The following is a 20691-nucleotide window of genomic DNA, read 5'->3' as shown; positions in this document are numbered from 1 at the left end:
AATAGGGATTGTGAAATCTAGCATTAATGAAATAGTAGAGTGGATAGAAGAGGAGATTAAATTCCCTAATTCACTATTTATTGAATTAATTCCCTTTTGTTTCTTTGATTTCAATGTTAAACTTTTATTATTTTTTGTTTATGTTTATGTTCTCTTAAATTCTGAAAAAAAATTAACTTTTTGTTAACAAAATAGAGATTAGAAATTAATTATTGGTAATTGATAAGTCAGTCTTCGTGGGACGATAATAGAATTGACCAAATATTACTACATTGTGATTACGTATACTTGCGTAGCTTAAATTTCACATCAAATTTTTTGCGTCATTGCTGGGGACTGAAATAGTATCAATATCAAAACAATTAATTTTATTTCTAATTCTGTTTGATACATGATTAGTTGTTCTAATTTGTTTTGTGTGCGCTTTGTGATCTCTATTTCAGGCACCATTATTATATGTGCATTAGAAGAGGAGCTGACAATTTAATTCCTATAAATCCAGAGATGGAGAGAACTGGCAAGCGGAACCGAAGAACAAAGAAAGTAGAGAACAATATGGGTGATAGTGGGGGTAATGTTGCTGCTGCTAATGTTAATAATGCTGCTACCGCTTAAGGTCAAGGCCAAGATGCATGTACACTCAGAGATTATGTACTTCCTACCATCACAGGAATATAAACATGAATAAGGGCACCGGCTATTACAGATAATAATTTTGAAATAAAGCCAGCGATCCTCCAAATGGTCTAGTTCAGAGTGCAATTTGGCGAACTCCCCACGAAAGATCCTAATATGCACTTAGCTAATTTTTTGGTGCTATGTGCTACTTTCAAATACAATGGAGTAAGTGACAACGCCATTCACCTAAGGTTATTCCCATTCTCGTTGCGAGACAGGGACAAAAGATGGTTTAACTCCCTTCAATCCAATTCCATCAACACATGGGAAAAGCTAGCTTAGAAATTCCTTGCTAAGTTCTTTCCTCCAGCCAAAGTTGCAATATTAAGGGGTGAGATAAACAATTTCCTTCAGAATGGCGAAGAATCCTTATATGACTCTTGGGAGAGGTTCAAGAAACTGTTTAGAAAGTGTCTTCATCACGACATTGAAAAGTGGATGTTGCTCCACAAATTTTACAATTGATTGGGCGATACTACTCACACCATAATTGATGTCACAGCTAGAGGGACATTTATGAGTAAAATTACTCACGAGGTATATGAGTTATTGGATGATATGGCTACAAACAACCATCAATGGTCTGATGAGCGTACAACTCGTAACAGAAAGGTAGTTGGGGTTCATGAATTAGATGTAATCACTACTTTGATTGCCCAAGTTGCGACATTGACTAAGAAATTACAGCAGAATACAATATCAGCCAATGCCATTCAGTTACAGACAGGGTGTGAAATTTGTGGTGGTCCTCACCAATTTTAGTAGTGTATGACAAAAAAGTTCAGTAACACCATCCCTATGGAGCAAGTCAACATAATGAGTAATTTTAATAGGCAAGCCATCAATCTTTTCTCCAATTCATTTAATCCAGGGTGGAGAAATCACCCTAATTTTTTATGGAGAAATAATCAGGGCCAACAACCTCAATTCCAACCTCAATCTCATCAGACCGTGCCTCAACCTCTAGCGCCACCACCTAGGCCACAAGTTCCTGAAGAGAAGCCAAATGAGTTACAAGCTGCATTGTTGACCTTGAACAACTCCCAAGCTCAGTTTATGACTAAAACTCAGTCATCCATCAGAAATCTTGAAATGCAAGTAGGTCAATTAGAAAATTTGTTACAAAGTAGACCTCAAGGAAATTTTTCCAAGTAATATTGAGGTGAATCCTAAGGAGCAGTGCAATGCGATCTCCTTGAGGAGCGGTAAGGAGTTGGAAGAGTTAGTTGAAAAGTTTGTTCTTTCACCAAAAATGGATTCTGAGAAAGAGGATAAGGTAGAAGAAAAGGTTATTGAGAACCTTGAGAAGAACACGTCGCCAGTGAGTTTTGAGCACCACATAAAAATTCTATTTCCACAGAGGCTCTAGAAAAATAATCCTGACAAGCAGTTTGCTAAATTTTTAGAAGTTTTTCGGAAGCTTCACAGAAATATTCCAATTTGCACAGCACTTGAGCAGATGCCATCTTACCTTAAATTCTTAAAGGAAATTTTATCAAAGAAAAGGAAGTTGGAGCATTACAAGACAATTGCACTTACTGAAAAGTGAAGTGCAATATTGCAAAAGAAATTATCGCCAAAGCTTAAAGATCATGGTAGTTTCACTGTTCCATGCTCTATAGGGGGTTCAGTGGTGACAAAGGCTTTATGTGATTTAGGGGCTACTGTCAATCTAATGCCTCTATCAATCTTCTGCTCGTTGAAATTGGGAGAAGCTTGCCCTATTACCGTGCCCTACAAATGGCGGATCATTAAGTTAAACATCATCGGGGAGTGATTGATGATGTATTGGTGAAAGTGGACAAATTCATCTTTCCTAGGGACTTTATTCCAACTATTCTTGGGAGGCCATTTTTAGTTACAGGAAGAGCTCTAATTGATGTACAAAAAAGGGGAGTTGAAGTTGTGCTTGCAACAAGATGAGGTAGCATTTAATGCTTTTGCAGCAACTGAAATTCCAACTTGTTGTAGAGTTGATGTGCTAACAGGAGGTGGTAGTAAAGTTGAAGTTACCAAGAGAAAGTCCACTTCTCAAGTTGGTAGTCGAACATTGCGTCATCGTTTGAAAATGTTCGTTAGTGGGAAACCTCAATTGTTACATGAGCGGTGGAAAGTCACACCAATTTGCAATATCAAGAAATGAGCGTTTTCTCATGACAATATGGCTCTCAAGGACTTTAAAGGTGGCTTGGATCCAAGTTGAATTTAATAAGAAGGTCTACGTTCGGCTAAATGACATTAACGACAACGCATTTGGGAGATATCCTAATGGTTACTTTGAATTTTGCTTTAGTTTTTTATTTTTATTTTTGAACAACTTGAATTCTTGGGAACTTTTTTTTTGTTGTTTTTGTTTTCTTTTCTTAGTTTTTAGGTTTGATCATTATTCTATAATTTTTCTTCAATTTTGAAACCGTGAAAAACGTAAAAAAAATAAACATAAAAAATAGAAGAATTTTGCTCAAGGGGAAAGCGCCTAGGCGCTGCGTAGGAAGAGCCCATGCCCTACTTCGGGCCAAGATGATTAAAAAAGGGAATTGGGGCCAATTTTTTCACAGCTTCTAAAGCATTTTCATCCTCACTCCCCTTTCTCCCTATTCCAGTCTCAGCCACCTCTGTCGCCACTACCCTTTTGATGCGCATTTGCTTCTAGGTAATTTTTCTTCCCTGGATTTTAATTTTGAACATTGTGGACAATATTCATATTAAGATTGGGAATGAGATTTACTTTAGTTTTTTATATATTGCGTTATTTGTCTTCGTGCTTTTGTTTTAGTTGTGTCTTGTATATTATTAACTCTTTTCTTTATTGTGTTGTTCTGCTTAGGATGTTTAGAGTGTCATGTATGGTGAATCAAGTTGACAATGATAAGTCGATGAGAATAATTGAATGAATTGTTTGTATAGTTGGATGGAAATAAAAGTCATTTAAATATGTGTGCTTGATTGGAATACTTTCTTGGTTTACATAGGTCCTTATAATAATTTGAGAGCTTAATCATGATTTGTGAATAAATTCCTTGTAGTTGAAAAGCAGTTATGCTAGCTGAATTTTGTTTGTGACACGTTGTACAAATATCTTAGAACTTGCTTGCTTGCTATTTGAGACAAAACCCTAGATGATGCATGCTTAAGAAGATGATTTGGGAAATTTTATTTGGAACATTTGAGCCTTTCAAGCCAATCTCTATTAATTAAGCCCTTGTTACCCATTTTAAGCTTAATCATATTCCTTTTATTGTTTTACACCAATGTTGAGCCTATTTGAACCCTTAAAAATTATCTTTCCTTTAAATGTACCATAAACATATTGCAATGATTTGGGGGATTGGTTTGTAATGGGGTATGTATTTGAGAGGGTTGTCAATAGAAAAATAAGAAAAGATATGGAAAATGAACTACACTCCAATTGAAAATACAAAGAAATAAGTTTGGGGGAATGTAGTATCATTATGAAGAAACAAAACAATAGAAAAAAAAAATTATAAAATTACGTGTATGAATTTTCTCTCAAAACAAGAAAGAATGGGGAAGTTGGGAATTTTTTGGGTTTGTAAGTTTATTATAAGATAGGTGTGTTTGGTTCGTATGCATATGGTAATTTTGAGCCTAAAATGACATTTCATCTACCTTTACCTAAGCTGTTCATTATAAGCTTTAAATGTCCTCTTGATTCTTGAGCATGTAACATTAGTGGAGAGTAGTAAGTAATGCAAGCATATGGGATTAAGAAAGTGTTTGTGTGATAAGAATTTAGTGTGTATATAGTAATTCAAATGCAAGTTATTATTCATCATGGTTAGGAGAACTTTTCTTTGTTTGGACTTGAGTAAGTTGGGGAAATATTGTGGTTGAAAGTCTGGATTGCATTTATGGTTGAGTCTCTGAAAGCTATATGAACTTGGCATTTATAATTTTGAGGCTTGAGTTGTTATTGTTAACTTGATTCATCGTTGTTTGTTTGTCTTATCTTTTGAGTAATGTTTAGTTCTTCTTTACTCAAGAGTGAGTAAATGTTTAGTTTGGGGGAGTTTGATAAGTGGTTTTTTGACTTGTTTTATTGTGTTTGTTTTAGGGAAATTTTGAGGTAGTTAAGTTTGTTTTGTACAAAATTACACTAGTTTCTTTTTGTTTTAGGTTTTATTAGTCTTACATATGAGATTGAGTAAAACAAGAAGAAAATCGTTCAAAAGAATGTTGAATTTGCTCATTTTGAGGTGATTGTGGCCTTAAGGTTTGTTGACGGGTTGTGTTGGAATTCTTAGAGAAATTGTTGGACATTTATTGAAGATTAAATCTAGTTGTTAAAGCCCCTGCGATATGAAATTACAGAGAATGGATTTAGCCCAGGAAGAAGCACACCAACGCTGCTTCCCAAGCACTCCTGTGCTATATCAAATATTCCCAAGCACCCCTACACAACAGTCAAGCTCCCCACGCTTAAGAGTTCCACAGAGCATATTTTTGTGATTTTCCAAGTGCCCCATCATTGCTTCCCAAGCGCCCTTGCGCTATTGTTCGTATGAATGTCGAAAACAAGCATTTTGAGTGGCGTAAAAATGTATTTTCATAAAAATTCATTAGGTTTTTTTATAAAGGAGAACTTAGTGCGATTTTGAGTCTAGTTTTTCATCAGAGGAGGCAAGGAGAACATTTATGGAGAAATTTCAGAGATTGAATCTATAGTTCTTTTTCTTCTTCTTTAATTTTCTTTATGTTCAACTCTAGTATTATGGATTTCTTTGACATGATGATGAACTAATTTTATTCCTAGGGTTTTTAATTGAATCTCTTGAAACATTACTATGATTTAATGCAAATTTTATATTTCTTTCTTCTTCTTTAAGATCCTTTCAAATTGTGTTTATTATATGTTATTGAATGGCTATCTTTTACATAATCCATATCAGTTTGAGTCAAAATTTGAAAGGTGAGATTTAAACATGCTATAAATGATTGGACATAGTTTTCAATATTGAACGAGAGTATCAATATAATTATGTAGTTTTTGAGTTTTTGATTTTAATGCTTCGTATATGTGTGTTTATCATAGAAATATAGAAAATTCATATCTAAGTCAAATTTTATGTATCTTAATCCGATTATAAAATACTTGTGTAAACTTGTTATCTTAATAAGAAGAGTGATTATGAAATCTAGCATTAATGAAATAGTAGAGTGGATAGAAGAGGTGATTAAATTCCCTAATTCGTTATTTATTGAATTAATTCTGTTTTGTTTCTTTAATTTCAGTGTTAAACTTTTGTTATTTTTGTTTATGTTTATGTTCTTTTAAATTCTAAAAAAGAAATAATAAACTTTTTGTTAACCAAATAGAGATTAGAAATTAATTATATGTAATTGATAATTTAGTTCGTGGGATGATAATCAGATTTACCGAATATTACTACATTGTGATTACATATACTTGCGTAGCTTAAATTTCGCAACAACACTGGTCCCACTAAAGTGGTTGCAAAGGCTCTACACTTCATAACCTCATTTTCAATCTCCATTGTCATTTTTTGTTGAAATTGCAGAATATGATTTGACGGATCAGAACTTCCATCAAACTGAGTGAAGTTTGGCATCACAAAATCTTTTGGCATTAACTCACTCACGATCCAATCAGTAAAAGGTGACTTAAGAATTCCTTTGATTGCCTCTTTAGCCATATCCATATCAGTAAAAGGCGACTTACAAATTCCTTTCCATTGAGCGGTAGGTGTTTCTACCCTCTCCGCAGTATGAGTTACACTTTGCTCCTTTTCTCTTTGCGATGATTTTTCTGCTTCTTCTTCATAAATCTCAGGTGTATCCTCTTTCACTTCCTGATGTTCTAGGTTATTTTCTAGCTAAGCCTCATCACCTGGTCCCATCATTGTATTCTTCGTTCGCCCTTGATGGATGTCTTTCTCCCATCACATCATCGCCAACTCTGCCACCAACTTTTCTGGGTGAGTGGCCATTTCTTCCATTCACTTTTGATGCCTTTCCTCTGCTTGTTGCCATCGCTCTTTGGATAGAGGGAATCTAGCATTGCCTTGCTCTTTCATTTGTTGCATGTATTGCATCACTTTATGCAAATCTTTCATGTAATCAATCTGTAGTGACTAGCTTGCATCTTCCTCTTGCTGTGTTTTTGATCAAGGCATTCTCTTTTCTTTACTGGTTACCATCAACTCAATATCTGCAAAAGACACAAAAAATATCATATAAAATTTAAGAGATTGTTTTCTGCATCAATTTGCATAGATTTATTGTTTTTTTCCCACAGACGACGCCAATTGTTTGGCTTAAAATCTTCCCCCAAATTTTTATTTATTTCGCTTGATCATGAATTCAACATACTATTATTTACTGATGCAGTTCATCTGATTGACACACACTTTGTTGGCTAAATCAACAGCATGAATGTGTTTTCACTGAATTGAGGTGGAAGAACAAAATGTGGAGTACCTACAAAAGACACCCCGATGCTTAAGTCAATGCAATGCTCTCCCTCTCAATTCACAATCTATAAAAACTTCAATCAAATTAAAGTCTGAGGTCCCCAAAATTGGCCTCTCTTCTTCTATTTATAGAAAAATGACATAGAATAAGGTTAAGAAAGCTTATCGTGATTGGTCCACATGTCTAGCTTCATCAACCTTCTTCCTACTTTTTCCCTCCTTCACATCATGAGCTCCAAGGCTCACTAATCGTTTCGCTCAACTTTAGCTCTGTGCTCTTCCCTCGGTCTATCTATTTTGAGCTCAAGGCTCATCGACCCGTGCATTCATTTTGAACTCAAGGCTCTTCAATCTATTCAATCATCTCGAGCTCAGGGTTCATCGATCTATTCAATATCCTTGACCACAGAGCTGATCAATCTATTAAATCATTTTGTGCTCAGAGCTCATCAATCTATTTAATCATTTTGAGCTTAGAGCTCATCTGTCTACACGATCATCCTGAGCTCAGAGCTCATCAATCTATTCAATCATCTTGAGCTTAGAGCTCATCAATCTATTTAATCATTTTGAGCTTAGATCTCAGCTATCACACTCTAATTTCTTTAACTAAATATTTCTCCAAAATAATTATTTTCTCTTCATAGTCCAATGCCACATCACTTCAAAGAAATTACCCCCATACACTTTGTATTAAGGCTAGTAATGTCATTTGTGTGTTGTGCTTAATTTCTTATTAACAAACTAAGGGTTAATTATGTAGATTCGTTAATTCTGAGTAGGCTTGCATGTGTAATAAGCTTTGTGTTACGTAAAAAAACAATACACAATATAGACGTCCTAAAACACAAATATTTCATTTTCTTACACATTTCGTGAACTACAAATCACATTTCTCTTTGCTTTTTGTTTCTAGATTACAGGGCATATGGAGGTAGTAATAATTTTTTGACTATGGAAGAAGTCATAAGACCTTTTTGTTGTGTTGTTTTTCCATTTTTGGTTGTAGTGAAATTAGTTCATATATTCATGTACACTATATTGATTTAATATTTATACTTAGAAAACCGATTCCAAAAGTTCATGAACAATAACATGATTCTTGGAAGGATTTGATAAATACTACAAGCATTAACTATAGTGAGTATGAGTGCAATATTGAATAACATTAGCTATTCTAACACATAAAACAATCAATTTCTTAAATAAGGAAATATTGTTCCACATGTCTATCTTTTAGATTTGTCTGTACTTGTAAACTTAGTAATTTGTGAGAAACCGAACCTCCTTAAAAGTTTATAGAATTTTTTTCTCTTTCATACCACATATGCCTGTTATATTATTTATAATATAATGTTTAGATTAAATAAATGTGACAGAGTGCATCACATATTGTAAGATAATATATATGAGAGTTACATTTTTAAATAATGTGAATATCCAAATGTGTAACATATTTTGGGTTACAAAAACAGTTACAAATTTGTAACTCCGAAATATTACCCAATAATGTGTAGATTTGATGTTACACATTTGATTTGAATTTGTCAAAGCCATAAGTGATATACCTATTAGAGACATGATTTTAACCCTCATAATGTGTTTGGAGGTTACAAAGTCATGTGGGAAGAGTATAGAACCGTTTGGAAAATTGCAAAAAAATGTGTGCTAAAAATGGGTTGTGGTCGCAGCCATTGGTGTTCCTAGCCGCAACCTGTGGAATAGAGGCTCGCGGCCGCGGCCAGGAATGGCTCTGGTTGCGGCTAGTGAGGCTGACAGTTAAACCCATTTTCCATTTTCATTTTGAACGGTTCCAACAACTCATGTAACTCCAAAAACTCTATTTTAATTTCATAAACATCCAATTAAACATTGGTAATAGCCACGAGAGTTGGTGGAATTTGAACTTCAAAGGGTGTCTCAAAACTCTATAAATAGGAGTATATTGCTCACTTTTAAGACACACTAATTTCTATCCACTACAACACTTGGCTAGAAATTCACCATAGAGGCTTGTTTATTCCATAAAGCTATTTCATTTGTGAGAGTTCCCTTAGTGCTTGAGATAAGGGAAATAAGATTTTGGACAAAGGTTGTAAACCTTGTTCAAGTTGGTGATCCTCAAACTCTTCACTTTGGTTGTGTGAGTGAGAGTGTTTCTTTTGTTTTTGTTTTTTCTTTTCTTCAATTTCTTTTATCTTCATTTTTTATTTGTCTATTTACATATTTAGTTGTATCTTTATGCTATAAATTTGTATTTCCATTTTCATATTTTGTTCTTCATCTTTTAGGTTATTTGTACCTATTGTCTAGAGTTGTATTCTCTATTATTCTCTTCATTTATCTTTTTCTATATTGACTTGTACTTTTTGTTATAGAGTTGTAATGTTATTTAACCATTCAATTTGTTTTTGTATTATTTTTCTTAGAGTTGTACGAGTTTTACATGTTTCCATTGAGGCAATTTACATATCTCTAACATTCAAAAGCTTAACCCTTATTTTTTTCAATGGAATGTGGGACTATCAAGATCATGAACCAAGACCTAGTGAGGTTGGATAGGTTTGATGGATCCAATTTTACTTGGTGGAAAGACAAGGTGAGATTCCTCTTGACCACTATCAAGATTGCCTACATCCTAGAGTCCACCCTTGAACCTCTCCCGGCGCCATCCGACAACGACACTCCCAAGGTGGTGGAGAAAAGAAGGAAGAGAGAGGAGGACAATCTTCTTTGTAGGGGTCATATCTACAACATCTTATCTGATAGGCTCTATGACCACTATATCAAGACCAAGTTGGGAAAGGAGATTTGGGATGCACTTGAGACAAAATTCAAGGGGAAAGAGGAAGGTACCAAAAAAATTTTGATTTCTCAATACATTGATTTAAAAAAATTTGGTGATAAACCTATTCTTCCTCATATTCATGAGCTTCAAATAATTGTTAACAAATTGAAAGTTTTGAAGATTTAGCTTCCCGAGGCCTTTCAAGTTGGTGAAATAGTGGCAAAATTATCACCAACTTGGAGGAGCTATAGGTAAAGAATCCTTCATAAAAATGAGGATTTTTCTTTGGAGAAAATCCAAAATCATATTTGAATTGAGAAGGAATTGACATGTAGAGATAAACTTGTGGAGAGGTCTAATGGAGAAACTTCCAAAGCAAATGCGGTGTCACAACCAAAACATCCCAAAAAAAAAGGGAAAGGCAAGAAGGGCAATGAGAGATATTTGGGTCCAAAAGCCAACCCAAACAAGTTTAAGGGCGAGAAAGGTCCTTGCTTTGTGTGTGGGAAACATGGTCACTATGATAGAGAGTGTAGGCATAGAAAAGACCAACAAGGATCTATGGTGAATGCAACTCAAGAGGAGAATATAGTTGCTGCCCTTAGTGAAGTGAATGTGGTCGAAGGCAAGGTGAAAGGGTGGTGGTATGACACATGTGCCACCGTCCATGTCACCTATGATAAGTCATTGTTCAAGACATTTGCAGAGTAAAAGGACAACCGTGAGATTCAAATGGGCAATTAGGGCAACTCCAAGGTACTTGGCAAAGGTACAATTGAAGTATTTTTCACCTCCGAGAAGAAAGTGACATTAATGAACATGCTTTATGTTCCTGAAATGACTTGGTCAATAAAAATATATTTCAATGCTATTTCTTTTTTCGTTTTCCTCGGTTTAGCCACTCTACCATAGAAATTTGGTAAGTGGAGATTTTCTTGGAAAGCCCGGCATTAAGGTTGTTTTTGAGTCCGGTAAACTTATTCTTACCCAGTCCAATGTATTTTTGGGAAATGGGTACTCTTGTGAGGGTATGGTTAAGTTGTACATCGATGATTGAACATTCAATGCTATCAATAAAAATACTAATTTTGCTTATGTTGTTGAGTATGATTCTTTATTTTTATGGCATCTTAGACTATCTCATATAGGTTTTTCAACCATGAAAAGAGTAGTAAAATGTGGCATGATTGCATGCAACATTAAAAGCTATGGAAAATGTGAAACATGTGTTAAAGCAAAAATGATAAAGAAACCAATCCCTAGTGTAGAAAGATCATTTAATTTACTTAATTTAATCCATAGTGATCTTTGTGAATTAAATAGTCTTTTGACTAGAGGCGGTAAAATGTATTGTCCTTGTTTTATTAATGATTTTAGTAGATATACCTATGTGTTTCTTTTAAAGAATAAAGATGAGACTTTTGATGCTTTTAAAGTTTATAAATTAGAAGTTGAAAATCAACTAAATAAAAAGATTAAGGTGCTAAGAAGTGATAGATGAGGTGAGTACTTCTCTAATGAATTCAATACATTTTGTGAAGAAAATGACATAATTCATGAGTGCACCACACCTTATACACCATAACACAATGGTGTTGCCGAAAGGAAAACTAGGACTTATCTAGAGAAGATAAATTCTACGTTGGTATTTTCTAAGTTGAACTTCAACTTATGGGGTGAAGCGTTGCTAACCACTTGTCACATTCTTAATCGAATACCGATGAAGAAAAATGAGATATCTACATATGAGTTATGGAAAGGAAGAAAACTCAATATAGGGTACTTCAATGTGTGGGGGTGTCTTGCATATTGCAAGAAAAATGAACCGAATAGAACAAAGTTAGGTTTAAAAGCCATAAAGTGTGCTTTTGTTGTTTATGCCAACAATAGTAAAGCTTATAGGCTATTACACCTAGAGTCTAATGTTGTGATAGAATCTTGGGAAGTTGAATTCTTTAAGAACATGTTATGCCAAAACAATTCTCAAGCTTCAAACTCTCTACATGAGAATTTATTATATGAGAACAATTCTCGAGCATCTACTTCAAAAAATAATTCTCAAGAGGAGAATTCTCAAAGGAATGTAGAGCAACCCATTGAACTTAGAAGAAATCAAAGGGTTAGAAAAGAGAAAAGTTTAGGATTGGATGAGATATGTTCTCAACAAATTATATTGTACATGGTAGAAGGAAATAGAGAAGAAGTCATTCGGAAAACTCCAATTATACTTCTTGTTAAGGATGACCCTAAGAATTATAGAGAAGCCATGCAATCTAGAGATAGTGCATGTAACATCCCAAAAATACTAATAGGGCTTAGTGCCTTGATTAGCATGTCGGGAGGTCATAATTGGTTATATGTGTGATTAATTGATTAAATGAGTGAATATGTGACATGCATGATTTATATGATAATATGCATGTTTATGGGTAATAAATATGCATGTGGGCCTGTTTTTGTTTATAAGGGCATATTTGTAATTTTGACATGTTGAGGACATAAATGTGATTATACATGTTAAATGATTAAGACCACATTATTATGTGGATATATTTGCAGTATTCGGCTCGAGGTGATCCTAATGAGAGAATGAGCGGAATAGTCACTGCAGGGTTTAATACCCGGCTCGGGGTGAGCCTAGGGGTATTATGGGAACTTAGTGAATATTTGGGGATTTATTGAGTAAAGGTAAGTATTTGGTGACTAGTTGGGCATGTCGTGATTAATTGGGAATTTTTAGGACGACTCGAGGAATTAGCGAGAAACAGGGCAAGTGACCGTTTTTCCCTTAAGGGAAACAAAAGGGGCTGAGTTATCTTTAGGGGTATTATGGTCTTTTGGTCAAAGGATATACTCAGATGAGACTCTAGGAAATAACCATAATCATCATAAACTTTCTCAAACACCCTCTCTCTCTTTCTTGCTCTCACGTTCTCCCTCTCCCTCTCTTATGCCTTGAAAGTTTTGAAGTGTTGAAGGAGAAGCTTGGGAATTGAGCTGGGAAATCTAGGGAAACTAAGCTAGGAATAGTCAAGGAATTGCTGTGGATTAAAGCTATTAATTGAGAAAAGATTTCAGATTCTAATTTGTTGAATTTCTAGTTGGGTTTTGAGCATGTTTAGGGATACTTGAAGGAGTGTCTAAATTTGGCATTTAAGGGAAGATTGAAGTTGTGTTTTAGGCTATTGGTGTTGTTTGTAAGGTAATATTGAGAGTTCTAGACCTAATATTGGCTTGGCTATATATTTAAGGTTGAATTCTAAGGCTTTGAGTTGGGGAAAAATGCAGAAAAACCTAGGGATTTCTGGGATCACGGGGGTGCGCCGCGACCAAGTTCATGGGCGTCGCAGTCCACGTGACTCGAAAGGCCCTGGATGCTTGTTGTTTCGTGGGCGCCTCGTGGCCCTATAGGGCGAGTCGCGACCCACCTACCCCTGGAGCTAGAGGCTGGTGCCTCTGACTTGGGGGCGTGTCGCGACCCTTAGCGACAGGTCGTGGTTCGTCTAGGCAGCCTTACCAAATTTGGATTTTAGGCTCGGGGACTTTAACCTAAGCGCTCGGGATGAATTCTACTACCCAATTTAGTAGAATCTGAGGTCCCGGAGGCTAGTATTTTATTCCAAAGTATTTAATTGGATTAGTCTCTAATAGCTATCCATTGTCACTTGTCACTAGGGTTACCGTTAAGGCTCAGGACTAAGGATCATGCTCAAGACCGCTCCACATCCTCCCCTCGGGACTCAAGGTACGAAAACCACACTCAAGTTGTGACTGGGGCTGAGATTTCCCTGTATGTGAATATATGCAAAGTTATGAATGTTTTTGTGATTAGAAATATCTACATAGGCAAGTTAGCTCGTACTGATTTTGATTGAGTGTTTCGCGACCTGTATATCTGTTATGTTTGATATGAAAGCTCGACCTAAGGGAGCCGGGGCTGATGTTAATCGTACTGAATGCAGCTTGACCTAAGAGAGTCAGGATCAGCTAAATGACTAAAGGGCTTGGTCCAAGGGCGCTAACCCCTAATTAATTATATCGAGATTGAATTATATGTCTGGATTAAATTGTTATTGCTGCCTAGCTTAGTACTTGTGCTCTGTTGTTGATTGAACTGGTTGACCTAAAGCTTAGTATGTACTTTGTTTTTATCTCTACTTGTTGAATTTGGTTTTCTTGTTAAGCCTTGGCTCACAGGTGCTAGGTAAAGGCAAAGGAAAGCTAGGAAATACATGATTCATCAAATTCATCATATCATCTCAAAATAGCATTTCATACTTCATATCACATGGTGCATCATCATACATAACATTTAACCTCAAACAAACCCATCTTACCGTTCATAGCATAAATAAATAGAATTCTATCTAACTTCTTTACCTCAGGTCTGAACTAAGCAAAAATTGAACAAACTTCACAGCGAGCCTATAATCATAATCAAATAGCATTCTTTAGGATCACATAAGATTTTTCTTGTGCCCAACTGATATACCATGCACACATGGTAAAATTTACTCATAATTTCGAAACATGCAAATTTTTCACATAGAATCACAAAAGAATAATGGTAGTTCTACCTATTATCCATGCATGATTTTTAAGTAAAAATTATATGGTTGATCAATAGACATATTTTTTAACGTAAAAGTGCATTTGCATGTGACATGCATACGTGGGAGCATTGTTTAAAAGTGACGTTAAAAACGATAATTTCTACACGCTTATTTCTAACTTTTTCAAAATAAAGATTTAGTAACATAATTTCCTTATTATTATTTATTTCCTTTAAATTCCTAAGTTGATTAAACCTCTTAAGATATTATTCTTATTTCATAAAAATAATTTATTTAGCTAGTTTTAAAAAAAATAATAATTTCATTTATTATTTTTAAATTGCATAGAAATAACAAAAGCTTGAAATTATCTAAAAGTACTTATAAATATCATGTTTCTTTTAGAAAAAAAAAACACTTTATTTAAATTAATAAAATTACAAAATTTGATGTGAGAAAAATATAAAATATAATTTTAAGTGTGAGAAAAATATATTATTGTTTGTATTATTTAAGGCTATATTTGTGTATTGTAAACTCATATGTGATAACCAAAATAATTATTTTTAATTTATTAAACTAAACTTTCAACCACTATATCTGTTGTTTAAAAATCACAAGTGAATCTAAACTCAACATTTTTCTTAATTAAGATAAAGAAAATCATACTTATTAAAATGTGAACATTCAAGGTTCCATTTAATATCATTTTAATTTATATATAGTTTAGGGTATTATTTTATTTCAACATACACACAAAATTTCTTTCATTTAAAAAATAACTTCTCATTTTTACTCAAAACTTTCAGCAACATATTAAACACTCAAAAATCATAAACTTGAAATTAAAACTTATATTTTCTTTATAAAATATATAAAAAAAAATGTAGGTATTTGTTTGAGTAAAAATATCATTTTAATGTGAATTAAAATACCATTTTAAATTTCATAAAATCATCATTGCACTTGGAACATCACTTTTGCATGCAAATCATTATTCCAACAAATTTCACAGCAATTATTCACAAAAATCAGCAAGCAATATTCATTACAAAATTCATTTCAAACTCATGCTTTTCAAAACCCAAATATGAATTTTCATGTACCACCAATGCATCAATTTAGAAAATATTAAGAAAAATCCTTTCATTTAACCAATTTACCTAGCATGTTCTTAATATGCATGGGTGACACAAAATAAAAACAACTCATCATGCATTACACCCTATAGGCCGAAACACCATGAATCACAACTCCAACATGTTAACAACTTACCCAAACTCATAAGCAAGTTTACCAAATTTTACATGAACATATGGACCCTAGCAAAATATAAGATCACATAATCCCAACATGCTTTCTATGAGTGAGATGAAATAATGATTCAACAACAACAATATCCTTGCATATTCCTAAGATATAAAAATAAATCATCGACAAATATAGTAGACAAGGTTAAAAACCCAATCCAAGCATGTATCTAAGAAAACAATAGCATCAATATTACATTGAGAACATAGTTCATAGCTTAGAAATCTAAGGTAGCCCCTAGACAATATTCATGCTCAAAACACAAGATGCCTTAGTCATAACCAAAGAAATTCCTATAGCATGTTTCTAACATATATATGTGACACAAAATCAAACCACACACAATATACATCGAACCCTATCAAAACACAATATCACATAAAATCATAGCCCACACGCCTAGGCCAAATCTTTCATGCATCTAACAACACAATCTTTCAGCCCAAGATCAAAAGAGAAGCAAAAATCAATACACCATCATTCATATAACCAAAGAAAACATTAAAAATAATAGGGCTATAATTTCATTACCTCTCTTGATTGTAGAATCAAGAACACATAAGGTGACCAATACCCAAAACTATAATCACCCCTTGCTCAAGCCTAGGGTTTTCGAAACCCCCATGAAGAGAAAAACAACAACCATCCAAGAAAACAAAGGTCTTAGTCATCAAGAAAAGAAAAACAAAAAAGGGTAGAGAATCAAATCACAAGGAGGAACAAGAACACAAACCTAGATTTTCAAAACCTTCTTCTTCCTCCTCTCCTTCTTCCTTTCTCTCTCTAAGTCGTCCACTCTCTCTCTCCTTTTCTCACTAGGCCGACGACACCAAGAGCATAATGGTCTCTATTTTTCATTCTTTCCCTTTTATCTAACCGGGGGAAATAACTAGTCCTAATGGAAAAATGAGTAAGTTTCATCTTTTTGTTGATTGAACAAAATAAAAGGGAATAAAATCTTCCCTTTCCCACCTAGTTCCGTCCACAGTCCTCTTCTTCCCTTTATTTATTTATTTTTTTCTTTTTAATTAACTAAAATAATTATAATAAAAGGATATAAAAGTGTGTAGAAAATTATATGCAAGTGCACCATGCAACCATGCACATGCACACACTTAATTACTAGGGTGCACCACTACCTACCATGCACTTTGGTGCATTCAACCAAAACTCATTTATTCACAAATTAAATTAATAAATAAACAAAACAATTAACAATTAAATTCCTACAATTTCTACCAACAATTCTAACAACTAAAAAAAATTCACAACACTTAATAATTAAATAAAAAAAACCCAAAATTAATAAAAATATAAAAAAAACAATTTGGTACACTACAATCTCGGAGTAGACAGAAAAGTTATTCAGATTCGAAGCGCAAGAACATGGAGTTTCAAGTGGAGGACTATGTCTTCCATAGAATTTCACCATTGAAAGTGGTGAAGAGATTTGGAAAAAGGGGCAAGTTGAGCCATAGATTTGTAGGACCATTTGAGATCTTGGAGAGGATTGGTGAGGTGGCCTATAGAATGGCCTTACCTCCGCCATTGTCAGCAATGCACAATGTGTTTCATATTTCGATCCTTCGGAAGTATATATCTGATGATACTCATGTAATGATCTACGAAGTTCTAGAGTTGCAGGTAGATTTATCCTATGAGGAGAAGCCAATCCAGATATTAGACATGAATGATAAGAACCTGAGGAAAAAAACCATACCTTTGCTTAAGGTTTTGTGGAGGAACAACAAGGTTGAGGAGGTGACCTGGGAGTTGGAGTCCAATATGTGGGATCAGTATCACGAGCTCTTCAGGTAAAATTTTGAGGACAAAATTCTTGTAAAGAGGGGATAATTGTAACTTCCCAATTTTCCTAATAAGGCTTAGTGCCTTGACTAGGGGGACAGGAGGGAAATACTTGAATTAATTATGTGTTTATGTGATCATACATGATTATGTGAATTATGTGAGTTATATTATAATATGACTATGTTTGCATGTTTAGCTGTATTAAGCATGCATGTGGGCTCGTTTCTTATTAGAAGGGCATTCTCATAATTTTGACCCGTTGAGGACATATTTGTAAATATATGTGTTTTATGATTGAGACCACATTATTATGTGGATATATTTAAGTTATTCGCCATAAGGTGATCCTAGTGAGCAAGTTAGTGGTTTAGTCACAACGAGGTCCAATACCTAGCTCGGGTGAGCCCAGAGGTATTTTGGGTAATTTAGTACATTACCAAGATTTATCAAGTAATGAGAAATCATTTGGTGATTACTCGCGGCTATTGTAATTAATTGGGAAATTATGAGGTGTTAATTAAGATTGGAAGGAAGTGGTGGTAAAAGACAGTTTTCCCCTTGTGGGCTTTGAGAAGCAAATGAAGAGGCAGGGTGTTATGGTCTTTTCTTACCATGGGAGGTCTTAGTCATTAGAACCCCTCAAAACCTAAGGAAACACAAAGCTCAGCTCAACTCTCTCTCCCTCTCTCGGTTCTCTCTCTTCTATCTTTGTGGGTGTTGTGGTTTTATTATTTTTGAAGGAGGATACCTTAATTTAACAGCTTGGAGGCAATCTTAGAATAGGGAAACAATTTAAGGTGCAACTAGAAGGTATAATTACACTGCTGAGGTAAGATTCCTAGCTCTTTCTTGCTGAGAATTCTAGTGAACTAAGTTGTTTCTTGAGTTTTAGCTTTTGTTTTTCGTTTTGAATTGGAGCTAGGTCCTGGTTTTGTTTTTGGGGTAATTACGTTGCTTATGTTTTGATATTGAGAGTCGTGAGCTTAATTGGGACATTGGTTATTAATTGGGATGAGTTCTATGAGATTTGGTTAGGAGAAAATCGTCAAAAATCTGGATTCGCAGGGTTGCATCGTGGAGCTGTTCTTGGAGGGCCGTGACTTGCATGATCTCAAAGGCCAGGGCATTTCCCTGAATTTTCTTCGTGTCCATGGATATTAGCATGGGGCTCTCTAACTTGTAGAGCGTCGCAACCCTTAGTAAGGGGCGTTGTGGCTTAAATAGGGGATAGTGGCAAGCTTAGGTTTTGACTTGCGATGACTCAAACCTAAGGGCTCGAGAAGGGTTCTACTACTTGGTTTAGAAGAATTAGAGGTCCCTAAGGCCAGGGATCTGTCCAAAAGCCTTTATTTACTTGATATTGATGGATATCATTTGTTATTGTTGTGACTAGGGTACTGATAGGGCTCGAAAGGGGGCCGTGCTTGAGGGTCATTTTCATTTAGCTTATGCTTGGACCAGAGGAAAGAAAACTACACCCAATACGTGGTATATGTAATTAGGGCTTGGCCTGGTTGCTGAACATGGCTTTGATTAGGGTTAGGCCCCCATGAATGAGCATGACTATGATTATGCCTATGATTGTTTGATTAAGCATGCTTGAATACTCTGTATTTGGATAATTGTTAAATGATGTATTCTTTTCTGCATTATTTGATTGAAAAGGCTTGACTTATAAGTCAAGGACGACAATAGCACGCTGAGCTCTTGTCAAAATGATTGAATTATAAGTCAAGGGCGACAATAGTCCATTGAGCGCTGGTCGATATGGTTAGGCCTAATCAGGAGCATGGTATACGCTTGACTAGCCCTATATTCGCTTGAAAAAAAAAGTGCTAGGTACACTTAGCCAGTCACAAGGCTGGTTATACAGAGGATAAGGCAATTGGCCCCAGGGTGACTCCACAGTCGCTTATTCTAGGGAAACGGGCCCCGATGTGACCCTATAGTCACTTATTTGAATAGAATGTATGCACGAGTAGAGTTATTACTACTAGGCATGCTAATTATGATTCTGTAATATGTTGTTAACTGCTTATTAGCGTGTTTAAGTTTTCTTGTTGAACCTTGGCTCATAGGTGTTATGCGGTGCATGTAAGGTGAAAGGGAAGCTGGACCAACCATGAGTTGGAGTGTTTCGGTGGCGGCGTGTACATATGCGGATGCTAGACCACCACGGCCGAGGTTTCTCAGAGGAACTAGGGTTAAACCCTATTTTACCGCTTAGGCGGGCTGGTTGTAATCTTTTGAGTTGTACATAACATTTTTAAATGTTTATTTTGGGATCCCATGTAAGAACTTAACGTTTTAATGAAATGATTATTCCTTTCGTCCAAAAAATTTAACCCTGAGTCACTAATCACGTTTAGTTACAGGTTTATGGCCATCTTGCACTGTTTAAAATACACAGTGTAATGGTCTTGGCTATCTAGGGTGTTACACATGTAGTCGATTCAATTTATGTTGTCCCTTTAAATGCTTCAAGGATTCATGATCTGTGTGAATGATGAATTCTCTTGGCCAAAGATAATGTTGCCAAGTCTCCAATATTTGCACCAATGCATACAACTCCTTGTCATAAGTGGGATAGTTTAGCACTTCCCCACTCAATTTCTCACTGATGTATGCAATAGTTCTTCCTTCTTGCATTAGCACACCTCCAATACCTATCACTGAAGCATCACATTAAATTTCAAAAGTTTTGGCAAAGTTAGGCAAAACAAGTAAAAGAGCATTGGTTAATTCCTTTTTGATCAGATTAAAAGCACTTTCTTATTCATCTCCCCAATTAAATCACAAAAAAACTGTCTATAGAAACTAGCAAGTCCATGGAAACTTCTCACTTGGCTAATTGATGTAGGCTTTTGCCATTCCTGGTGTAAAGACCCAAAATTTGTAATAGGGCTTAGTGCCTTGATTAACGTGCCGAGAGGGAATAATTGGATATATGTGTGTTTAAATGGTAAAATGTGTGACTATGTGGCATGCATGATTAATATGATGATATGAATATTTTATATGCATGTTTATGAGTATTAGATATGCATGTGGGCCCTTTATAGTTCATAAGGGCATATTTGTAATTTTTCCCTGTTAAGGG

At 35.0% G+C, this 20691-nt stretch overlaps 1 non-coding gene across 1 annotated transcript; it reads right to left on the bottom strand.

Moving 5' to 3' along the window:
• Positions 1-999: 999 nt before the first annotated feature.
• Positions 1000-1106, bottom strand: LOC133793266 (small nucleolar RNA R71). Its single transcript, XR_009874719.1, has one exon. It is a non-coding gene; the product is annotated as a small nucleolar RNA R71 (small nucleolar RNA).
• Between the last annotated feature and the right edge of the window lie 19585 nt (positions 1107-20691).

The sequence above is a fragment of the Humulus lupulus genome, chromosome 7, assembly GCF_963169125.1.
Source record: "Humulus lupulus chromosome 7, drHumLupu1.1, whole genome shotgun sequence".
Lineage (NCBI taxonomy): Eukaryota > Viridiplantae > Streptophyta > Magnoliopsida > Rosales > Cannabaceae > Humulus > Humulus lupulus.
Note: the sequence above shows the minus strand (reverse complement) of the source record. Positions and strands in the feature narration are given on the sequence as shown.